General features: G+C 39.7%; 1 protein-coding gene across 9 annotated transcripts in view; it reads left to right on the plus strand.

The window, feature by feature from the left end:
- TRERF1 (transcriptional regulating factor 1) overlaps positions 1-20,142 on the plus strand; it is a 288,027-nt gene that overhangs the window by 174,300 nt on the left and 93,585 nt on the right. For all 9 annotated transcript variants that reach the window (XM_027838387.1, XM_027838389.1, XM_027838391.1 and 6 more), the window contains one exon: positions 15,847-15,950. The gene's annotated coding sequence lies outside the window, so the exon portion shown is untranslated. The remainder of the gene's footprint in view (positions 1-15,846; positions 15,951-20,142) is intronic.

The following is a 20,142-nucleotide window of genomic DNA, read 5'->3' on the forward strand; positions in this document are numbered from 1 at the left end:
AAGGAAAATGAAGTCATTGCACTGACCTTGACAAAAAATGTATGGCACGTTTGACAGCTGTAATTCACCACTCTTCTGTGGAGAGGCATGAGACAAGCTTCACCCTAAGTCCTTAAAGTCACAATTAAACCTCAGATTTTCAAATGTCCTTAGTATTGAAGGGGTGAGATTAGTCAGTATTTGTATTTTATGTCAAGGGTACAATTCTCTTCCAGATACCTGTAGTACTTCTGTCAGAATATTTTTTTTTGGGCTAGGTAATGGGATTAAGTGACTTGCCCAGGATCACACAGCTAGTAAATGTTATGTGTCTGAGGCCGGATTTGAACTCAGGTCCTCCTGACTCCAAGGCCGGCTCTATCCACTGTGCCACCTAGCTGCCCCTAGAGTATTCTTATTGGTCATATGTGTAAAACACATTGCAAACTTTAAAGTGATTGTTTTTTATAATAATTCTTTTGTAGATCCATTTTGGTTTCCAGAGGGAGGGAAAAGAATGTAGGGGGTGGAGAGGAAAACCTTCCTGAATAGATGAATTTGACTTTAGAGTTGGATACTACATCTGAAATTGTCATTACCAAACTACTCATTTGACAGAAAGGGAAACTGATGCCTTAGATATTTAATGGCTTGCCCAAATTCAAATAAGCAATAAATGCTAGATCTTGGATTCAAACTCAAGGACCACTTGTTTTAGATCCAAAGCTTCCCCCCACCCCCATGCTTCCTCAACAGAAGTGAAGGGCACAGTGCTGTAAGAATCTCAAACTGAATACTTAAAGGTTAAGATCACTAAAGGACTTTACAATTTATATTTTATTTTTGCTTTTGTCAGTACTTTTTTTTTTTTGTTGTTCACCACAAAGACTGCCCAGTAGATGCTACAATGGAGGGGAGGTTTCTAATGGAATACCTCAGAGATCTGTCCATTGCTTTGTACTTTTCAATATTTTTCTCAGTTACTTGGATGAAAATGTAAAATAATGTATCTATCAGATTCATGGATGACATGAAATTAAGAAGGATAGTTTACATGTTGAAAGTCAGAATCTGAGTCCAGAAAGATCTCAAGAGGCTAGAATGGTTGACCAAAGCTAATAAGATTACATTTAAGAGAAAAAAGTGTATAAAACCTTAGCCATGGGTTCAAAATGTCAACTGCATAAATACTTAATGAGAATATGAGTAGGCAGCAGTTCAAATGAATAAAAGAAGACCTGAGAGTTTCAGTGAACTGCATGTTCAATATTAGTTGAAGTGGGATATGGCAGCCTTCAAAATTAGCACTGTTGGCTATATTCATAGATGCATATTTGTGAAAGATTATCCCAAGGTACTTGTCTTGGTCAGACTACATTTGGAGTATTGTATCCTGTTCTGATGTCAATGTTTTGGGAAGGACATTGACATACTCAAGCATGTTTTTAAGATGGCTACCGGAATAATGAGCCTAGTGGAAACCATGCTTTTTGAGCATCAGTTGAAAGAACTGGGAGTGTTTCACTTGGCAAAGGTTTGGGTGGTAATTAATAGTGACCTTTCAAGTATATGATGGATAACATGTAAAAGTGAAATTAGAATTGCTTTGTTTTAGTTGAGCAGAATTAGAAACAATAGCTTAAAACTTTGTAACAATGAGATCTTTCCAAAAGGGAAAGTATACTTCCTTGAAAAGCGTAGTGGGTTCCCTATCCCTCCAATTGAGGGGGGGAGGTATTCAAGAAAGACTAGATGACTCTCTCTCAGATGAAAAAAATCACTGTTACCCTCTTCCAACCCTTGGGAATCTATGATGCTATGATTCCATTACTTTAGACAGCCAACACATTTAAAGCAATACCTAGGATTAAGGCTGGAGAAAAATGTCTGCGTATCTTTGTGTAGATGTGATGTTGGGCTTTCCATTCTTTTAATCATGATGGACCTGAAACTGTCCTGTTATACCTAGATCCATGAAGTCATTTTTTTTTCCTTCTGAATCCTTCACTCTAGGTATCATGAGGATTCATTTAATTTAACATAAATTTGTCAAGAAGCCATTGCATTCAAGACATTATACTAAGTTCTGTGAATAATTAGAATGAAAACAGGACATAAATCCTGCCCTTGAAGATATTACACTTTAGTTGGGGGGTGATAAGGTGATTATGAAAATAACTATAATACTAGTTAGAAAATGATCTTATGGTAAATTTTGTAAGCAGAACTGTAACTAGGGTTGGGTAATTGAGCCTTTGTCTCCAGGGTGCCAAATCCTTAAGCAGCTTAGAAAAAATTGACTTTAACATTTAGTTAGTCAGAATAACCTCTCCCAGCCCCAAATGAATTGTGTACCTGTTTAGTCCTGCTTGCCTTAAGTATCAACATTGCTTATTTGCTACAGGGGAAAAATCAAATAGAGTAGCTTGAGAGATTTGAATTACTGGTTGGGGAAATTGGGAAAGATTTGGGGAGTCTACCATCCTAGCCAGAGAAAAATTAAAACCTAATTTTGAAGAAGATTCCCTACTCCCTTTCAGGCACCCATTTCCCTATGCAGAAACTCTTCCAGATGTCTGAATCTTTTCTTTCTTTTCTGACTTCAGGGTATATGGACAACAGCTGGTTTCCATCCATCCTCCCTCAAAAAATGCTTGGCAAAATTGAATTACATATTCTCCTCTTATCTTTCATTTCTCCACTGACATTTTAGGGGAAAGACGGCATGATCAAAGGGATGTGATTTTTTCTTCCCCATGCCCTTTGTTAGTAACCCATCATAACTCAGAGCTATTTCTGCCACATAGTAATTTTTCCAAGTCACATTACAAACATTTTTCCCCAGTATGAATGAACAACCAGTGTTCTAAAAGTTACAGGTCTTTTATTGGGTACTCCTCTTTTCCCATATAAACAACATCACAAATATTTGGAGCTTATAAAGTTGGCTTGGGCCAGCATGATGCAATTGAAAGAGACAGTGGACTTAGACTCAGAGGACCTGGATTCAAACCCAGACTACCTGGGTGGTGGCCCTCAGAAAATTGTTTTAACATCTCTGGACCCCATTTCTTCATCTGTAACTAGAAGGTGGAGGAGGCAGGGTTGAAGATTTTTTCATTCATTGTATTTGCATCCACAGTTCCCAGCACATAGTAGGCACTCAATAAATATTTAATAATAATTAATTAATTATAAATATTATATATTTCACATATAAATTATAAATAAAATAATAATAATTAATAAATGGTCTCTAAGATCCCTTTCCAGCTCTAAGTTGAGTATTTTCTGGCAGCTAGGTGGTACAGTGGATAGAACAATAGACTTGAAGTCAGGAGACCTAAGTTCCATTCCTACCCCACACACATACTACCAGTGTGACCCTCAGCAAGTCACTTAACCTCTCTCTCTGCCTCAGTTTCCTCATCTGTAAAATGAGAAAATGATAGCACCTATGTTTTAATGTGTAAGAAACAAATGAGATGACATATGTAAAGTGCTTACAAACTTTACCTTGAAGCACTATATAAATAATGATTGTTGTTATTATTCATTTGGAGAAAAGATAATAGATTGAAATATGGTAGGGATCTTTGGAGGTCTTCTAGTCCAATTCTACATTTTAGAAATGAAGAAACTGAGACTTGTCCAAGACCATACTGATAATAAGTATACCTTAAGAATTGGACCCTGAATCGTTGGATCTGCCCCCTTCCAGTCACACTAATATGAAAGGTTACATTCTATCTGTGGTAGAGTACTCACACTGGTGTGAAGGCTTGCTCATCCATCTTTAGTGTCTGCCTAGTACTCAGCTCTCACCTGTGTCTACAAGAAGCTGTAGCATGTGCAGTGGCCACACCCTGGTAAACCACCTCATCAGACAGGTAAAATCAGGTTGAGGGTAACTGACAGACCTCAAACCCGTGGGTGACTTGGGGATGTCTGCCCCAAGCATGTGAAGACTTCCCCTCAGAATGAGCAGAAGAGAACAATTTGTTCCAACAGTCCCAAAGGCGGCTGAAGCAGGCACTGTGGAGCGCCTGGAGCTTGGCGAATATGCCAGGGTATCCACTGCATCCTGAGCCATTGCTAGTCTTGACTTTTGTTTTGCCACTGGCCTTAAATGACTCTGGAAGAGAGAGTGAGGCTGACAGCTTTGCCCAGCTCTGCCTCACTTAAATCCAGTTCATGCAGGAGTCAAGACATCACCATATGAGGTCATTGGTCCTCTTAGAAAATTAGAGACTAACACCAGCCCACCCATATCAGTGAAATTATAGTTCTTTTTTTGATATGTTCAAGTAGTACTACTATCATTTAAAAATTATACTTAATAGCCGTTTCTCAGTGACTTTCCCACCATAAACCCTGCTACAAAACAGAAAAATATAGTTAAACAAAAGCCACTCACACAGTGGCCAGGTCTGAAAATGTCTGTATTTTCTACATTGAAAGAAGTGCCCCTTCCTGCCTCCCTGCTGAAAGCTCAGTTATTATAATTACTTAGTATATACAGTTATTTCATTTTAGTATTGTGTTCATTGCTATTTATTCTAGTCCTTGTAGCTTGTTTTCTTAGTTCTCACTGCGCTCTACATCAATTCATACAAGTTGAAAAGTTATTTGGCATGTTTACTAAGATTAATCTTTTTTTTTTTTTTCAGTATCTGAACATGATGGTTGAGGAATGTGTCGGGTGTGGGAGGGAGATAGCCTAGATGTAAGAAATTGTGGTAGAGATTTCATAAAGTGAATTAGCTATGTGAACTTAATTGAGATTTGACTGTACAGTAAAAATTCCCTAACTGATTAATTAAGGGGAAAGACCAGTTTAAATGAGAAATCTAATATACAGAAACTGTTATATGGTGGAGAGTATTTGGACTGGTTGCCTAAAGACCTTGGTTTCGTGCTTGACCATGCCATTGACTAACTGTTTTTATCTCTGGTAAATTGCTTCACCTCCCTGAGCCTCAATTTCTTCATCTATAAAATGAGGGGTATTGTAGGATCATTGATTTTGAGCCAGAATATACATTCAAAAGATCATTTATGGAACTCAAAACTTAAAAAAAAAACCTGAATGTTAAAAATTGTTTTATGTGTAATTGGGCAAAAATGTTATTTTTTTTAAAATATAAGGGAAAAGGAAAAAAAGATCATTTAAGGGGCTGCAGGACTTTTGCATCTCTGGGGGAGTTTGAGCCGGAAGGGACTTACCCAAGTTTATAACCTTGTCATTATCCTCAATTCCTCAGTCTGTCTTGCCATTTTTACCTCTACAACATCTCTCCTGTCTGTCTCCTCCTCTTCCCTCACCTTAGTTCAGGTCCCTTTCACCTCTGTCCTTACACTATTATTATAGGTTACTCGTTGGCCTCCGTGCCTCAAGTCCCTCCCCAGTCCCATTTATCCTCCGCACAGCTGCCATAGTGATTTTCCTGAGGCACATATCTAATAATATCACTACTCAGTAAATTCCCATGACTTCTAATTGCTTCCAAATAAAATAAAAACTCCTACACTTGACTTTTAAAGATTGTCACAATCTGGCCCACCCCCAGTCCAGAATGACCATGAATTCCAAATTAATGAAATGGATGGATATAAAAAAAAAGCATTGACAGTGGAATTAAGAGATATGGGTATTAGTTCTTCCAGTTACTAGTTGTGTGACCTTGCACCAGATGTTTTTCTTCTGGGCCTGTTTCTTGTTATATAAACTGTGCATAACCACACTTGCATCACTTACCTATCCCTGACAGGGTTTTATATGAATAGCTGGTCAGATGATATATGAAAAGTGTCTTGTAATTGTAAAATGCTATATAAATATGAACTGAGATTATGATTAATAATATTGTCATTGTGAATAATGAGGTTTTCCCTCTATTTTACAGCTGCTTTGTCCCATCAGATTTGGGTATGGGGAAAGGAGAGGGAGAGGACAAACATTTATTAAGGGTCTACTATGTGCTAGGCACTGTACCATGCACTTTGCAAGTATCATTTCATTTGATCCTTACTGCGAGGTAGGTATTATTATCCCCATTTTGCAGTTGAGGAAACTGAGGCAGACAGCAATTAAGTGACTTGTGCCCAGTCATACAGGTAGTAAGTATCTGAGGCTGGATTTGAACTCAGCTCTTCTTGATTCTGAGCCTAGCACTCAATCCACTGTGCCACCAGCAGTGAACTTAGGGCAATTATTTCCTTTCTTAGGACCTCAGTCTCCTCATTTGTAACCCGAGGGAGTTGAAATATTCATTCATCCATTCAGTCAACAAGCATTTATTATAGATATTTATTATAGATGACCTCTTTTAATTTTACAGGTGATTGTTTTTAGATCAGGGGAAGGTTAATCTCCAAGAAAGGACATGGCAGAGCAAGGATTTGAATCCTTTGAAATAGATCCAGTGCTTTTCCCATACACCAAACTAAATTCCTTTCTAGACCTGACATTTCTAATCCTCCCTGCCCCTCAATGTCCCCTTCTCTTAGGGCAGCCACATCCGGATTGGGATGGCTCATCTCTTCAGTCTTCTTGGCAAGTACTAACTAGCATGTCTCCATATATATAGCATAGCCTCCAGAAAAATAAGGTGTCTTAGCAACAGCACTCAGGAGCTGGGAGAGGAGTAATATAAAGACTCAGGGTGAGGATTCTGCCCATCTAGCTGGAGAGACCCTGGGAGCTTTAAGGAGGAGGCAGCCTTCCCTGCTTGCTAATCCCAGCCACAGTGGTACCTGATTTGGGAAAATAGTCTCCATACCCTTAGCCGGTTCAGTTCAATTGAACAAGCATTTATTAATATGAAGAACCTACTCTGTGCCAGCTACTATCCTAAGTACCGGGAATACTACTACAACCCCTGCCTTCAAGGAGCTTACTTCCTATCGAAGACATGGACACAAATAAATAAATGCAAAGGAATTTCATGAGTGGTTGGGGAGTGGGGTTGGCTAGGAGCCCGTTGTATCCTTTGGACAGGGAGGAAAACTGTGGAGACAGAACAGTTGGTCTTGTTTGACCCAAGCCTGGGATTTCTCCCTAAGACTGGTGGTTCTCTATCTGCTGATTTCTTAGTTGCCTCTCAAACCTCCATTTCCATTTCCCCTTTAAAAAATAATCTTCCCCAGTCCTAGCTGTACCAATTTCTTCTCTGTAGTGGGTGTCATGGAAGGAATACTTAGCACCTCATTTTGTTCTGGGGCTTCCTATCTCATTCACCTTGCTGTTCATATCTTGTTTCTCCACCACCCTCTTAGCCTGCCCCTACTTCTCTTTTTACTTGGGTGTAAGAGGTTTTCATTTTACTGGCCAGGCAGTTGAGGAAAACTTCTGGATTCAGATTTTAGAATCATAGTTTATAGAGCTTAATCCCTTCCCTACTCCCTAAGGGGGTGTGTGTGTGTGTGTGTGTGAAATACTTTGTTTATTCCCTTAATCCTACTACCTGACCACCTTTACAGAGCACCTTTATGTAGTTTTGCAAAAGCACTTTGAATAAATTATTTCATTTGATCCTTACAAAGGCTTCAAAGGGTTATTCCCCCATTTTGCAGATGGAGAAATTGAGACTTAGAATGATTCCTGGCTTGTCTTGGTTCAGGCAACTAATCAGTATCTGAAGAGGGATCTGAACCTAGATCCTCCTGACCTCAGGTGCATCATTTGATTCAACAGCAATATAAGGTATAGTGGAAAAGAGCACTTGACTGGACTACTACTGGCTGTCACTAGTCATTTATCCATTCTGGTCTTCAATTTCATTGTCTATAAAAAGAATGGCTTAAAATGGATGATCTCTAAGTTCTTTTCCAGATTTTAACATTCTATGGTTCTATGACTTAGCCATTGTCAAACAGTTAATTAATAGTGTATCCAGAGTATAATCCAGTTCCTTAGATGTCCTGCATTGAGACTTTTCTTTTGTTATCCTTCTTCTTGCTTTTTTCCTTCTTCCTCTTCTCTCTCCTCTTCCTCTTCCTTCTCCTTCCTTCTTCTTGTCTTGTGTTTTTTTTCTTTCTTTTTTTTTTTCTGTATTTCCCAGCTGGACAGGCCAATCAGACTACTAAAAGATGGCCAGCCATATAACATTGGGAAAGTCACTTCCTTTCTCAGTTTCTCAGTTTCCTCATCTGTAAATGAGCAAATTGTGGTAGTTTCCCATGATGTGGTCGAGAGGACTACATACCTAAAATTGGTTGGAGTAGATAGTTGATTAGGCTTAAGGGAGAAATGTGAGGTTTCAGGGTCATATTAAGGATAAAAATAAGACAGCAACAGTCCAACTCCCCAAGACAGGCATGATCTACCTAGGGCTGATGGTCAGATAAATACCTTTCTCCCAAAGGTCTTTGCAGATTAAGAGCTTCTTGATGTAGGGACAGATAGTCTTTGGTTTGGGAAAATTGGAGTCTTAGGACCATCCTATCAAGGTGGCTACTTAGACACTTGGAAATCAGATCTGTAACCAACACTATTCAGAACCCAGTCAGTGGGCTTCCTTTGTTCTGAGTGACTTTACCCAGACAGAGCTGGTACAAGGGAACAAGAATAGGAAAAGATTGTAGTTAAAGGTGGTGGGGTGAGGGGACATGGTAAGGAAACTGACTTTGTTGGGTATAGATTAGAGCTCAGGCAACCTTAGAGACCACCTAGTTCATCCCTTCATTTTACAAATGAAGAAACCGAGGCCCAGAGAGAGATTTAGTGACTTGCTCCCAAGGTCACCCTGGTAGCAACTATAAAGGGATGTAATTTGAACTTGGGTCCTCTTAATTCTTTCTACTCTAGCACCACAGTGCCTCCCTAGAGAAACAACTCAGTATACATCCTTGGTGCCCCTTATGTGACCTTAGACAACTGCCTTCCTCTTCTGGACCTCAGTTTTCTTTGTCAAATGAGGGTCTTGAATAAGATGGTCTTGAAGATCTCTTTCCTCTCAGACAAATGATGATCCTCTTTGCTAGAGCATTATATCAATATCTTGAGGCCTGAAGGAATAATTGCTCCCAGTTGTCAACACCATCTTCTGACCTGAATCTCTCTCGGTAGCTTTTGTTCACTGTATTCTACCTACTGCCATTCAATACTTCAACTTAATTTGGGTTGATTTCCAGTTACTGTATTGACTTATTTGTACATAAACAGTTACTCCCCTCAAACCTCCTCTTCTCCAACATTCAGCCTTAATGACACACAATCTTTGCAATGTTACAGACAACAGGCTTCAAAAACATTTTGTTGCTATAGAAATGTTTATGATGTGCTTATCTCTAGGACTCCATAAGAGACAAACTCTCAAATTATAGATGATTTAGAGTTTGCAATGGGAGAGAGAGAGAGAGAGAGAGAGAGAGTGTGTGTGTGTGTGTGTGTGTGTGTGTGTGTGTGTGTGCGCGCGTGTGTGGTTGGCATTCGCATTTAAAAATGCCTGAACCTTTGAAGAAGGGAAGTTTTATTTCTGCAGTTATCTCTAAAAGTTTAAAATAGGAACTACTTAAAAGCTAACAGCTTTGTAAAGAGAGCTTTTTCTTTTAAACATTCAAATGAGTGAAAATGACTTCTAATGTTTCCCTCAAGTATTAATGCAGAAGGAATTTAAAGGCTTTTTGAAGTTGTCTGTCACAAAGAGTTTCTTAATTAAAAAAAAATCATTTTTGTAGTATCAACAGTAGATATTAACACCAGAAGGACCCTTGGCATTTTGAGTGCCCAGACCCTAGGTGTTTACCTCAATTCATTTTGATGGGTGGGTCATGGTTCTTATTCAAAGATATGCTGAAGTATGGCGCTTCTGATGGTGCTGCTGTGCTGGAAGAAAAGGGGGAGGTCAGGACAGGGTCAGTTGTCCTGGTCAGTCAGCAGGCATTTATTAAGCACTTGTATGTGCCAAGCATGGTGTTAAGCATTGGGGATACAAAGCCCCCCCCCTCAAAAAAAAAAGTCCGTTAGAGAGAACATTCTAATGAGGAGATAAGTGGTAAATAATAGAGCCAATGTAATTCTGGTAATCTCAGAGGTGAAGGCACTAGCTAGCAGCTGGGGTGGAGTGGAGGCTGGTTATGGATAAGATAGGGTTTCCTACAGGTGAACTTTAAACTGAGTCTTGAAGGAAGCTAGATAAACTGAGAGGCAGAGGATTCCAGGTGTGGAGGACAGTGCAAAGGCATGGGGATGGAGTGTTACGTTTGACAAACAGCAAATAAGCCAGTCTAGCTGAATCATAGAATATAGGGAATAAAATAAAGATAGGAAGAGATTATATTATGAAGAGCTTTTCATGCCCCCCCAAAAAGAGTTTATATTTGATCCTAGAGGTAATAGGGTACCCTTAGAGCTCATGACCCCAAAGGGATGACAGGGTTCAGACCTAAGCTTTAGAAAAAGCATCTTGAGGGGCAGCTAGGTGGCGCAGTGGATAGAGGACTGGCCCTGGATTCATGATGACCTGAGTTCAAATCCGGCCTCAGACACATAACACTTACTAGTTGTGTGATCCTGGGCAAGTCACTTAACCCTATTACCTAACCAAAAAAAAAAAAACAAAAACAAAAAAAGAAAGGAAAAAAAAAGAAAAAGCATCTTGACAGCGGAGTGGAAGATGAATTGAAACAGAAAAAGACTTGAGGCTGGAAGGACAATTTGAAAGCTATTTCAAGAGGTTATGAGGGCCTGAATTCAGGTGATGGCTGTGCCTGTAGAGAGAAGAGGATTATGAGAGATATTGTGAAGTTAGAAGTGATAATATTTGGTGACAGATTGGATATGTGGGTCGAATGAGAGTGAGAAGTTGAGGATGACTTACCATTATGGGCCTGGGTAATTGGGAATGATAATAGTGCCCTTAAAGATAATAGGGAAGATGGGGAAGACAACGAAGTCTATTTTGGACGTGTTGAGTTTGATATGCCTTTGGGACATCCTCTTTGAGAGGCATTTGGTGATGCTTGACTGGAGCTCAGTAGAGAGACTTGGGCTAGATATAGAGATTAGAGACTAGGGCTAGAGAGATTTGGGAATCATGTACATAGAGATGATAATTGCCTAGCTGTGGAGATAACTGAGATGGTATAGAGCACGAGAGAAAGGCTCAGCCTTTGGTGACCTCTGCAAGTAGAGGGCTTTACAGCAAAGTAGGCTGAGAAGATGTTGTCAAACAGATATGAGAACCAGGAGAGAGAGCAGTTTCAAGAAAACCCTGAAGGGTGAAAGTATTCTGGAAGAGAAGGTGATCCATAGTGTTAAATGAGAGAGGGAGGTCAAGATGGATGAAGCTTGAGAAAAGGCCATGATATCGGTCAATTAAGAGATCATTGATAGCTTTGGAGTGGGTAGTTTTCATTTTAATGGGGGTGGGGGGGTTCAGCCTAATTGTAGAGGGATTAGAAGAGAGTGAGAGGAGGAGAGGAGGACCAATAGTCCCCTAAAATGTGGCTGAAGCCTGGCACATTGGTGCCCCTTCCTCTCAGACCACCCTAAGTCTTGCTTCCCAGGAATTCTGTCCTCACACAGTTCTTATACTCCCCCTCTCCCTTACCTGAAAGTAGCTTGCTTTTCTGGGGGAGTTTGACCTAATTGTTTTTTTATTATCACTTCCAACTCTGAAATATTAGGATTCTTTCTGCCTTGCCAAATTTTCAAAGCTCTTTTTGATAAAAAGGAAAATTCTTGGAGAAAACTAATTGGCCTGTGGCTCCACCCAACAATATAAATCAGACCTGAATTCATATCATACCTCACTTACCAATTGTATAACCCTCGACAATTTGCTTAATCTCTTTGTGCCTCAGTTTCTTCATCTGCAAAATGGGGGAGAGATTAGATTCAAAAGACCTCTAAGGCTCCTTCCAGCTGTAAATCTACAAACCTATGAATTGTAGAGGGAATAAGTACAGTAGAAACTGGGGGGGGGGGGCGCAACCTACAGTGGTGGAGAAGGCTCCATGGAGGAAGGAGAATCTAAGCCTTGACCTTGATCTTACAAAATGACTGTGATTTTCATAGCAAAGGCTATGTCATGGTTGGAAAATAATTATCTGAACCCATGCGGAATTTCATGCACCGTGTTTGGCAACAGTAAGGGAATTATGAGAGGATAAGGGTTAGAAAGATAAGGCAGAATTTTCCTATGAACCTCATTCTGTGCATAATATCATCTAAAAAATGATGCTGCTATTTATTTCTAGTTTAAATAATATCTTTCTGGGAAGTGAGTTCCTTCTGGGGAAATCCTTCTGGGGAGGGGAGGTTGTGGAATTAAGGACTATTAGGATGATCATTATTATGATCACTGGCTTCATGAGGAAACTGCTGTCTTTGTGAGACCCTCAGAGCCCTTCCAGTCCCATGAATCATGTGGGTGCACAATAAATATTTCATGATTTTTAAAAAATATGTTGTGATGGTGGCTGCTAAAAGAGAAAAATGTCATCCTGAATCATTTTGTCTGGTTTTGCATCTAGTAGAATATCTGAAACAAAATAGATGATCTCAATTTTCCGAATGAATTAGGGGAAGGAAAGGAGAATAAACTATGTGCCAGGCACCATACGAAGTACTTTGTACAAATATCTCATTTGATCCTCATAACAATCCTGAGAGATAGATGCTTTTCTTCATTTTACAGTTGAGGAAATGCGTAGGCAGAGGTTAAATGACTTGCCCAGGGTCACACAGCTAATAAGTGTCTGAGACTGGATTTGAATTCAGGTCTTCCTGACTCCATACACAGTACTCTACTCACTGTGCCACCAGCTGCTTCCAGTTAAACTATGAATGACCTATCTTCCCTGATGTCAATCTCAGATGGATATTGGGATAGTGATTGAGTGCCCTATGTTTATTCTCCCAGAATGTTAGACCTGGGCAGGTATGAAGGATGTGGAGAGGGAAATGGGGCAGAGAGGGTTGATTCATAGCACTCTTATTCCAGGATTTGTTGAACAAATATATTCTTACCCTGTCAATCACGAATCTTAAGACTTTGATCTTACATCCCATTCCTTTGGAATAAGAAGAGCTAGGCTCAAATCTTACCTATCACTACCTGTGTGACCTTGGGCATATGCAGAAGGCATTTGTTAAGTACCTACTTATATGTTACGTGACAATCACTGGCCTTAGGTGCTAGAGAGACAAGAAGAAAATGAAACAATCCTTTCCCTAAAGAAATTTACATTCTTTTAGGGGAAATGTACACAGGTAAGCAAACATAAGGTGTGTTTTTTTTTTTTTTTCTTGTTAGAGTTGGCGCTAGCAGCTATAAGGATCATAGAAAAGATGGTATTGAGAGATGAACTTTGAAAAAATCCAGGGATTCTATGAGGCAGAAGTGAAGAAGGGAGTACATTCCAGGCATGGGGGACAGCCAGTATAAAGGCACAGAGATGGGAGATGAAATGTCGTGTTTGAAGAAAAGTAGTAAGACCAGTTAAGCTCAGCTGGAGAATGTGAGAAGGGGAATTTGTATAGGCTGAAAAGGTGGGTTGGGGTCAGCTTTGTAGATTTACAGAATACTTTTATTGCCAAATAGGAGTTTCTTTTTGGTTCTAGAGGACATAAGGAGCCACTACAGTTTATTGAGCAGGGGAGTGACATGGTCAGACTTGTGCTTTAGTAAAACCACTTGGACAGGTACGTAGAACATGAATTGGAGAGGAAAGAGATTTGAAGCAGGAAAGTCAATAAACAACCACAATTTAAAGGTCCATTATCCTTTACAAATTTAGGCACCCTGTAATGTGAAATAGCTTATATACTTGTACCCAAATCCTTACTCAGTGCTAAGTTGTATGTTTTTTTATTTCTCAAAGGGGTATGGGAAGACAGGCATACTAATGCACTTAAAAGCTTTTTTTTTTTGTCTTTTGACATGTTTTATTGATATATTTTGATTTTATATCGCTTACATTTCCCAATGTATCTCTTGTCCTCCCCCTCTCAGAGCCATCTCTTATAACAAAGAATAAAGAAGGGGGGGGAATGGAATGGGTTCAGCAAAATTAGCCAACAGAAAAAAAAAGTCTGATTTTATATACATTATTCCACTCCCATAGCACTCCACCACTACAAAAAAGAAGGGAGGGTGGTGGTTAGGGAGAGGTTCTTTGAGTCCATGCTTGGTCATCATTAGAATTTTATATTTTTCTTTTTGGATTGTTTTGTTGTCCTTGATATTTCCATTTCATTATCGTAGTCATTCTGTATGCTATTTTCCTGGTTCTGCTCATTTCACTTTTCATTAGTTTGTATAAAGTCCTCCTGTGTTTCTCTCTATCTATCATATTGATCATGCTGTACAACATGGTAAATTTCCATTACATTTGTACTTTGTTTAGCCATTCTTTAATTGATAAACTTCTCTAGGAGCCGATTCTTAATAAATATTTATGATTTTCATTGGGTTCCTTGGAGGACAAGACTGGCTTAGGTTTATGCTTCTTTCCATTCCCACCCAGCTTTTTTTAGGAGTATGTGAGGTTATGAACATCCTGTAAGCCCCCGGTATTTCTCTCCTAATCTAGGAACTATGATAAAGGGAAAATGGTGGTCCAACAGCCCATATTGGCTGTTTAGAAATATGGGTACATGCAACCAAGATTAGGAGGGAAGCAGAAAACTGGGAAAGAATTTTTACAACCAGTGTCTCTGATAAGGGCCTCATTTTAAAAATATATAGAGAACTAAGTCAAATTTATAAGAATGTAAGTCATTCCCCAATTGATAAATGGTCAAAGGATATGAACAGGCAGTTTTCAGATAAGAAATTAAAGCTATCTATAGTCATATGAAAAAATGCAATCAAAACAACTCTGAGGTACCACATCACACCTATCAGATTGGCCAACATGACAAAATAGGAAAATGATAAATGTTGGAGAAGATGTAGGAAAGTTGGAATACTAATGCGTTGTTGGTGGAGTTGTGAACTGATCCAAACATTTTGGAGAGCAATTTGGAACTATGCCCAAAGGGCTATAAAAATGTGCATACCCTTTGACCCAGCAATAGCACTTCCAGGGCTATATCCCAGAGAGATCATACAAATGGGAAAAGGACACACATGCGCAAAAAATATTTATAGCAGCTCTTTCTGTGGTGGCAAAGAATTGGAAATTGAGGGGATGCCCATCAATTGGGGAATGACTGAACAAGTTGTGGTACATGAATGTTATGGAGTACTATTGTGCTATAAGAAATGATGAGTAGGCAGGCTTCAGAAAAACCTGGAAAGACTTGTATGGACTGATGCTGAGTGAAGTGAGCAGAACCAGGAGAATGTTGTACATAGTTAACAACCACTTTGTCTGATGACTAACTTTGATAGACTTAGCTCTTCTCAGCAATACAAAGATCTAAGACATCTCCAAAAGTCTCATGATGGAAAATGTCAGATTGAGGCATACTATTTTCTCTTTTTTTTTCCTTCTGTTTTGTTTTATTTCTTCTTTCTTATGGTTCCTCCTATTGGTTCTAATTCTTTTTTACAATATGACTAATGTGAAAATACGTTTAATAGGAATGTATATGTAGAGTCGATATCAGATTGCACACCATCTTAGGGAGGGAGGAGGAGAAAATTTAAATCTCAAAAGCTTATGGAAGTGTTTGTTGAAAACTAAAAATAAATTAATTTTTTTAAAAAAAGAAATATGGGTATAAACTGGATTTTCAGATTCTCTCTGCATTTCCTCCTCTGTTCTCTCTGCCCCTTGGATACTTTAGAGTGGATCTCTCAAGGCATTGGTCTTAGGAGACAGAATCCTCTTCCTGCAAATGATGGTTGAGAGGGGAAAAGGGTAAATGATGGAGAAGTGACCCTTTTTTTCTTTCTCTTCTACCCATACCAGGCTCCTTCCCCCACCCGGTGAGCAGCATGCAAACAGCATGACGGGCCATAGGAGAAGTGACCAGAGCCAAACCCTTTACTCAGCCAACTGCTGCCAAGGTCACGGTGAGGTTCAGTTTCTCTTCTGGGCAGATTGACTAATTTTCATTTTTAAAAAGTTAAATAAAAAAAATTATGTAAACTCTCATTGTCTCATGTTATGGGCTGGAAGAATATGTCTTACTTGACCTAGTAGTTACAATTCAGACATATAATTCAGTGTGGTTAATTTTGTACATTTCCAGCCTCACTAAGGCAATATGGCATCATGGTTTGAGTATTGGACTAGGAGTCAGGAGCCTTGGGTTCTATTTTGTGGCCATGTGACCTTGGGTATTTTCTTTTCTTTTCTTCTCCTCTAAAATGAAGGGATTCCTTTCGAGGTCTAACATTACATGAATCATCAGGATTAATGGAGGGGAGAGGCAAGCATGGACAATGGCAGACTAGGAAAGAATTTAAGAATCCTTCCTTTTTGGTTTTGTGATATAGATTCAGAGGCACACAGATACTTGTCCCCTTGTCAGTCTCCTAATCAGAGCTTTTTAGGAGAAAAGGTTCTTGGTTTCTCTTGGTAACCACTGAAAGTTAATCACAAATTGATTATTTGTGGGATCACAAGTCTATTTTTTTCCTATTACAGGTAAAGACAATTTTTAATATTCATTTAAAAATTTTTTTTGAGTTCCCAGTTTTCTCCCTCCCTTCTTCACCCCCTCCCTCCCTGAAACAGTAAACAGTTTGATGTAGGTTATGTATGTGCAATCATGCAAAACGTATTTCTGTATTAGTCGTCTTGATCACTCTAAGTCTTAAGCATTTACTAAATACCTATCTTATGTTAAACCTTAAACAGCCATGTTGGAAATAGTCCTTAACTGTTAGATTTTCTTTATAGGTATGCTCCCTTTTTAGTCATTCCCTCCTACTACCCCATTTCTACTCCATTTCTCTACCTCCCTACCCCCTTCAGTTTGGGAGTGGGATATAAATCTGTGGTACTTATTACTGTATAATATAATAATTTCCAAAAGATTCTCTGCTCCACTTATTTTATATTCTTGTATAGGCAGTCTTTCTGCAAGCTAAGAGACTAGCTCCTGCTAACCCTTGTCAGAGGTTTATTATAGGAAAGGGTATTATAATTGAGAGGCCTCTTGGTGTGGCGGATAGAAAACTGACGATTTCACTTCATGTCCTTCCTCTGACCCATGTCGCCTTTTGTGACCATGAGAGTCACTTAACCTTTCAATAGTCTCAGGACTACTGGCCATAAATCACAGAGAAGATAGGGGTCTACTTTGGTAGAAATTCCTTCCCAGGTATTCCCTAACACCTGTGAAATTGCAGGTCTGGTAAAAAAATAATAATAATAATAATGGCAAGCCTTCCAGATGCCTTAGTGTAGCATGTAAGTGACCCTGAGTTCTTAAAGGCCAATGTAGCATCACACATACACTGAAGGTCCTATCCATCTGGAAATGCTTCATTCAGGTCTGTCATTCAAGATCTAAAGCAAAGAGGCACTTCACCAAAGGACTGCAACACTAAATGATGAATTTGGCGGGGGGGGAGCACGGAGGATGCTATACTATCTCACAAAACTGTCTGCTGAGGTATGATGTGGTTACCTGCCCACACTACTGAAATTATGGATTTTTGCATTGTTCAAAGGGGAAAGAAATAATGGAAGACCCATGGGAGAGGCTGAGTCAGCATCAGAGAGGCTTCATTTTGAAGATGGGGCAGAAACCAAAGGTTTGTTAGCTCAAGGCAAAAAGCAGTTGATGGTTAACTATAGGGCTTTGCTCAACATTTTTGGTTACCATTAGCATCTGGTCTCCTAGAAATGCCTATGGTCACGATGGTAGTTTTCCCTTCAAATTTTGTTCTTCAGAACTAGCATAACTGGGGAGAGGGGCTGGGAATAGGCCTGGATAGGGCAAGTTCCAGTTCTGAAATGTGTCACATAAAGTAATTTAAGGGAAGGAGAAAAGGAAAAGGAAAGAGTCAACAAGGAAGCTTTCAGCCCTGATCTTCCATGTATTCAGGGGCCAGAGTGCCACTGAAGGAATCTCTCACTCCACCTCTCAAATGAGATAACAACTGCTGGGTTTGCCATGTGAGTCTGCTTTTCAGGGACTGGAGTAATTTCCCAAGTAGCGGATGATCTTGTCAGAAAGCTGTAAAAAGCCAGACAGCATTGGAGAATTTGTTTATGAGTCTAGTATTTATCTATCTCTAGAGAGGACATGGTTTCTGCAGTTTGGGGAGGATCTTATTTCTTCATTTTTCTCTAGCATTTTTCCAACTTTTATCATGATTCTACAAAGGAATCCTGGACCCAGTAACTAGTCGATTCATCATATTAGGTTATCCAAAAACCTTGGCCTCTTTCTCCTGCTCCTTGTCCCCTTCATTCCTTCCCTCCTCCTCTACTTCTTCCTCCTCCTCCCTCTCCTCCTTCTCTCCCTCCTTTTCCTCCTCCCCCTCATCCTCCTCTTTCTCTTTCTCTTCCTCATGACACTGCTTTCTGATGCTTTACTTCTTTCCTGCTGCTCTTTTCCAGATTTCTTGGTTCATAAGCCCCTCCATTGGAGGCAGGGAATGGAGGCTTTACACTATAAAGTACTCTGCAGATGTCAGATGGCTATTTAGGATTATCCTCATTGTTATTATTGAATGCCTGCTATAAAGCATGATGGTAGGTGATAGGAGGAGTACAGAACATGATGCAGGCCTTCCCTTTGCACCATGATATGTTGAACATGCCACATGTTCTTGGAACTGTAGGCACAGAGTTCTATTTCTTGGGCATTTCTCTGGTAGCAAATTTTAGGCTCTATAAAAGGGAGGTTCAGGGGACAATGGGTAAGCCCTTCATGCTATAGGGGAGAGTTGATGTATCAGGAGATAAGCATGAAGAGAAAGATGGGGCTAGACTGGAAAGACAAAGCTTTGAATGCTGGGCTGAGCAGGTGTTGTTTTGTGCTGTGGGTAATAGGGAATCATTGATGGTTTTTGAACAAAGGAATGACTTATGTAGTGGTCTGCTTTAGGGTTATTCATTTGCATAGCAGAGTTGAAGATAAACTGGATAGTGTGGAGATAATTGTGGTTCAGGGACACCTTGGAAGGCTGTCCTCTTGTTTGCCTTTTTTTGCCATAGCATCCTCCAGAGGAACACTGAGTCTCAATCAATGAATTGCTTTGCCTTCTCTGACTAACCAGTCCATCTCTATTAGTCATGCACATTCTAGAAGTGCTTTTATCTAGACTGTAGAGAAACTCCCTGCCTGTAAACCAACCCCAACAATTCCTCTTGACTTAGTTTTCCCTTTTGGAAGATTGGCTCTGCTGATTTCATCTTCCTTGTAATCAGAGAACTCTCTTTATAACATGGCTTTAGAGCTGATGGATCCTGGACCTCAGGTACCTCCTTGCTGGTGATCTTGAGCCATACCCTATATCAGGAAGAAGCCTGGTGAATTTGCATATTTTACAACAGACAGCAGCATGTTCTTTGTTCAGATTGATGACTTGTTCTGTCTCTTCAAAAGTCCCATTTTAAACCTTAGCTAACTTGAGAAGGCCTAAGGTTTAGAGCCAGAAAGGGCCCTGATGAACATCTTATTTTTCACCTGTGGCATAGAGAAGGGAAATGAGGACAATACTTTACATTCTTTTCCTTATTTAAAATTATTTCATTATTGATATATTTTGACACGATCCATGTGACACGGATTTCCAAGAAGTGGAGATGATGATAGGGACCCTCATTTTGATAAAGATGGAATTGGAGTAGGGAGGTTGTTTTTTCTTTTCCTGTTCCCACATGTATGTTGCCCACTGTACCCCAGAGTGGGTAAGTAGGATTGCTAGAGGATTCTCGTGATGTGTCTTGAGTTCTTATTTAGTCCAACTTAAGTTAGTAGCTTCTTGTATTGCTGGTGGTTTCACTCCTGGGTCCCTCCGCTGTGCTGATTATTCCAGGATTTTCCCAAGACCGACACATCTGTTTTGACCCTTCAACCTGTCATTGCTCACGAATGGCTCACGTGTTAGAATAAGTATTCTGAGTCAATCAGTACCTGAGACAGAGCCCTTGCTGAATGTAGAGCCCTGCATTAGGTGGTAAAGTAAGTGTAGATAAGGGAGGATCTCTCATTTTGATGAGGGAATTCAGTTTCATTTATAAAGCACCAACAGTGTGCCAGGCACTGTGCTACATGACCAGTCAAAGTCTGTGCCAGGCACT

This window comes from Vombatus ursinus, unplaced genomic scaffold (genome assembly GCF_900497805.2).
Source record: "Vombatus ursinus unplaced genomic scaffold, bare-nosed wombat genome assembly UNPS02014826.1, whole genome shotgun sequence".
Taxonomy (NCBI): domain Eukaryota; kingdom Metazoa; phylum Chordata; class Mammalia; order Diprotodontia; family Vombatidae; genus Vombatus; species Vombatus ursinus.